Genomic DNA, 5,037 nt, shown 5'->3' with positions numbered 1-5,037 from the left:
GGGCCGCTGAGCCTGCGCGTCCGGAGCCTGTGCTCCGCAACGGGAGAGGCCACAACAGTGAGAGGCCCGCGTACCGCAAAAAAAACAAAAAAAGATCATACACATGACTAAGAGAAACAACGACCTGGGCTGTTCAAGGTAAATTGCTTTTGGTGAGTTTTCAGTGCCTTAGATGCATATTTTTCTAGACGACAATAAATATCAAGTACATGTCTTATTCCCAGTTTATTAAAGTGGCCCCCATGGAGACCTCTATTAGGGAATATTATTCCCTCTATTAGGCAGCCTTTTTTAGATGGGGTTGTCATTCTTTTCTGGAAAATTCTGAGCTCAGATTGTGAATAGTCTTCCTTTGGATTTAATGAAGTTTGACTTGTCTCTGAAAATGTCCATTTCTGCACCCACAATACTTTAGTTACAGTCAATATCTGGTGTGTAGTGCTGCCTTGTACATACTTATTCTGTGTACAGAGCAGTAAGTAAACCGCTGTGCATGAAGGAAAACCAATTAATTATAATAGAAAGGTGTTGGTTTCCCCACTCAGGACTCTCTTCTTTCTTATGGCCATTTCTGGAAAAGACGAGCTGTCCTAGATTCATATAATTTTAGGGCAAGAATGGAGCTTAGATGTGGCCAATTCGCTCATTTTCAGACATTCCTTAGGAACATCCATTCTCTTGAAAACACAGCCCAGGAAAATGTGAATAAAATCAGATGCGGCATGGGTCTGTCTTCCTGGACCCGTGAGGTGTTTGTTTTTAATGCTGCATCTGCGTACCTGCCTCCATGCTCAGGCCTCTCCTCGTCATCCCATTCTTATTTACCCACCTACAGAAAAAAAAAAAAAGAAAAAAAGCAAGGCTCCCTCTCTAGCTCCAAGAAGACAAGGACGTGATGCTGTTCATCACATATACCTTTTTTTTGACGTTCCTTTTTAGCTAGCTGGATAGATAGAGGAGTCACATAGATACTCAGGCATGTAAAAATTTCCAAATTGCTAAGATCATGAGTTTAACCAGTATTGACTACTACTGAGCCCAAGTCACTGGTAACAGACTGTGTTTTGAATGTCGCAATTCATTCATTCATTCATTCATTCAAGAAGCATGCACTGATTGACTGTCAGATGCCATCCATTGACAGTAGAGCAATAAATAAATCACAGACCTTGTCCTACAGGAGCTCACAGCCCAGAAGGTGAGGTAGATTGACTTACCTCTATCTAAAAGGGTGAGAACCTTGACTGCTTTCTAGTGATGGCGATGGGTCGTACTAATCACAGCTCACCCAGTTGCTTGTGAACCAGGGCACTCATTTCCCAGGCTAGCAGAGTTGGGCGAGGGTGGTTCAAGGAAGGCTCGGAGGGTGCTGTGTAGGTGGTAGGTGCCTATTATTATAGACCTGCTTTAGAGAAGAATTTGAGCCCCAGTAGACCAAGTTCAGTATAAAGCCAACGGTTCACGAGTCACTTCTAAAGAGTAGAGTAAGTGAATTCAATTCCATCTCTAAGGATTCTCATCCCCAAAGGTTTCTGTTTAGGAAAGCAAAGCTCAGGGCATCATAACTTTCCACCTCCGAGGTTTGGCTTGCTTTATGGATCCAGGTTTCCTTGAGGTGAACAGACCCATTCTCAATTTAGAAAAATAAATCACAACCTTAAGTTCAGATTTCACTACAGTTTTGTTTTGATTTTTCCAATTTAGTAAGTGTTCCATTTGAATAACCAGACTGTGCTTTTTATTCTATTTTATTTTTCCACAAAGAAGAGGCACAGAATTCCAAAATCCTTTTTTAGGTTTAGTCCAGATACCCGTTTCTCACAACATTTGTCTTTTATGTAACTATTTGTCTTTTAAATGAATAATAACTAGCAGAAAAGAAGTGAGAGAAACGGGTTATCTTTGTTTCCATATAGAATTATTATTTATAAAAGTACACACATGAAAGATCTCTGAAATAGCAGAATGTTCTAGATGTGTATCATAAGATTACAGTAATTAAAGTAGTGTGTTATTGGCATAGATAGTAAAACACAGATGAATAGAATATGGTCCCAGGACACATAAGAGTATATGACAAAGAAGCTTTACAAATCATTGCTAAAGGGATTTATTTAATGAATGATGGTAGAAAAACAGACTTATCTGGGAGAAGTCTCAACTTACATACTTTTCACCATTGGAGGTAAAGGCATGTCACAATGAATTTCAGATGGATTAAGAGTGAAACGTAAAAATCAAACCATAAAAAATCCAAAAGATAAACGAACACAATACAGGTTTATTAGAAAATGGAGGTACACATTAATGAAAAACACATTAAAAATTCAAATTCATGATTAACAAAACTAATTATTTAGATGCGATTCTGAAAAAATTCCATTTTTCATTTATCAAATTAAAAAATAGTACTTAACTCTAGGGTGTATCTGTAGGAAAACAAGCCCTTTCACGTACTCCTGACGAATGTGTAAATTGGTGAATTCTTTTTTAAAAACAGTTTGTCAGTATATATTCAGAGTTCTCAAAATACTTATACCTTTTGCTCCAGTAATTTCATATCATGAAGTAATCAGAGAAGTGCAGACTGATATTTATATACTGGAATGCTCACTGAGGCATTATTTACACTAATGAAAAATAGGAGACAACTTAAAAGTTTAACAGAAAACAATCATTAATCACATTTGGTACACCAAAAAAAGGAATATCATGCAGCTGGTAAACATCTGGTCCTCAAAGAATATTCAGTGACATGGGGAAAGTCTCATAAAACGGTGTTTAGTGAAAAATATTCATCCCATTTCTGAAAAAAAAATTATGTTTAGAAATAAAACAGGAAGCAAACATGCCAAAATCTTAACAGCAGTTATTGATGGTTGATAGAATGAGTTTTTTTGGTTTTGCTCTCGCCTGGATTTTCTCATAAACCTGTGTTGTGTAATGCAGAATATACCTAAGAGTCAAGTGGGATAAATTGCAATGCTTATTTTCAGTAAACTGAAAAGCACTGCCCACAGGCATTTTTATTTATTGTACTCTATCAATGAGTCACACAGTCCAGAGACCTTTATCTAGAATTCAATCCTTCCTGACAGGTTCCCTGCCTTCTTTCCTTTTCTTTTTTAAAAAAATTAATTAATTAATTTATTTTTGGCTGCGTTGGGTCTTCGTTGTTGCACGCGGGCTTTCCACAGGCATTTTTATTTATTGTACTCTATCAATGAGTCACACAGTCCAGAGACCTTTATCTAGAATTCAATCCTTCCTGACAGGTTCCCTGCCTTCTTTCCTTTTCTTTTTTAAAAAAATTAATTAATTTATTTATTTTTGGCTGCGTTGGGTCTTCGTTGTTGCGCGCGGGCTTTCTCTAGTTGCAGCGAGCAGGGGCCACTCTTCGTTGTGGTGCGCGGGCTTCTCAGTGCGGTGGCTTCTCTTATTGCGGAGCACGGGCTCCAGGCGCACGGGCTTCAGTAGGTGTGGCTCGCGGGCTCAGTAGTTGTGACTCGTGGGCTCTAGAGCGCAGGCTCATTAGCTGTGGTTCACGGGCTTAGTTGCTCCGCGGCATGTGGGATCTTCCCGGACCAGGGCTCGAACCCGTGTCCGCTGCAATGGCAGGTGGATTCTTAATTACTGTGCCACCAGGGAAGACCCCCTTCTTTCCTTTTTATTTCTCTTTGCTCCCAGCCCACCCTCTAGCCCTCCAGAACCCAGACCTCCTGGTCTCTCAAGCCCTTCTCACCACCTGGAATTTCCTCAGTGCTGATCCCTGCACATTCAGGGCCCCTGGGGTTCACCTCTACTCCAGGAACATCTTTCCAGGCCAGCCTCTGAATTCCTACAAGCCTTTATTGTATTTCCCTGTGACCTAACTGTTCTCTGTGGGTCTGCTTCTGAAACTAGGTTACAAATACCCACAGGGCAGCCCAGCATGTGTCTAGTACAAAACTTGTTACACAAAAGGTAGGGTTAGTACACAGTAGATGCTCAGTCAGTATTGCAGATTATCTCCTTGCTAATCTAATTGTGGTAATACAGTCCACCACCCATCTGGAAAACATTTATGGGGGGACATGTCTCCCCTCTACCCGGCCCCACAAAACAAGGTCATTTAGAGACCATGGACCATCCGTGAGCCAAATGAGCATCCAGATGTAAGGGAAACGAGTTTGCAGACCGAACAGACATTTATTCTGCACCCACTCCCCCCCGCCCCCCCAAACTTTGTGTGGCTCTTCACAGACCTCTTTGCTGCTAAGGAATCACTCTCCATGTGACGTCTACCACTGCTGCAGCCTCTCCCGTCGTGGAGCACAGGCTCCGGACGCGCAGGCTCAGCGGCCATGTCTCACGGGCCCAGCCGCTCCGCGGCACGCGGGGTCCTCCCGGACCGGGGCACGAACCCGCGCCCCCTGCATTGGCAGGCGGACTTCCAACCACTGCGCCACCAGGGAAGCCCTCTCCTCTCCTTTTAACCTCACAAAGCAGAGGACTTCGTTTTATGACCTGAAATGAAGTTATCCTTTGTTTTAGTGGCTGGAGTTTTAGGGAGGGCGGGGCCCAGCTGTGCTTGTACTGGAAATCAGTCCTGGAAAGAAACATGGTGGCAGGAGCCGATGGCAACAACGCACAAGCAAGAGGTCACAGGCTCAGAGGTCTACACGGCCGGACGGGCAGCTCTCGCAGCCCTTGGGCTGGGGAGGATTGAGAGTCCGGGACTGGAGACCTGAGCTGGCTTTACTGTGGAGGCTCAAGACCTTCGAGCTTCCTGACCATTCACTTGCTCAAGCCCTTGGAGGGGCCCTAACAATTTTCTAGTTAATTTTTATTTTTTAATTAAAAATTTTTTAAATTTTATTTTAAAAAAATTTTTAAATTAATTTCTATTGGAGTATAGTTGCTTTATAATGTTGTGTTAGTTTCTGCTGTACAGCAAAGTGAATCAGTTATACATATACATACATCCACTCTTTTATTTTTTTTAAGACTTTAAAAAAATTTATTTATTTATTTTTGGCTGCATTGGGTCTTCGTTGC

This window comes from Physeter macrocephalus, chromosome 11 (assembly GCF_002837175.3).
Source record: "Physeter macrocephalus isolate SW-GA chromosome 11, ASM283717v5, whole genome shotgun sequence".
Lineage (NCBI taxonomy): Eukaryota > Metazoa > Chordata > Mammalia > Artiodactyla > Physeteridae > Physeter > Physeter macrocephalus.
Note: the sequence above shows the minus strand (reverse complement) of the source record.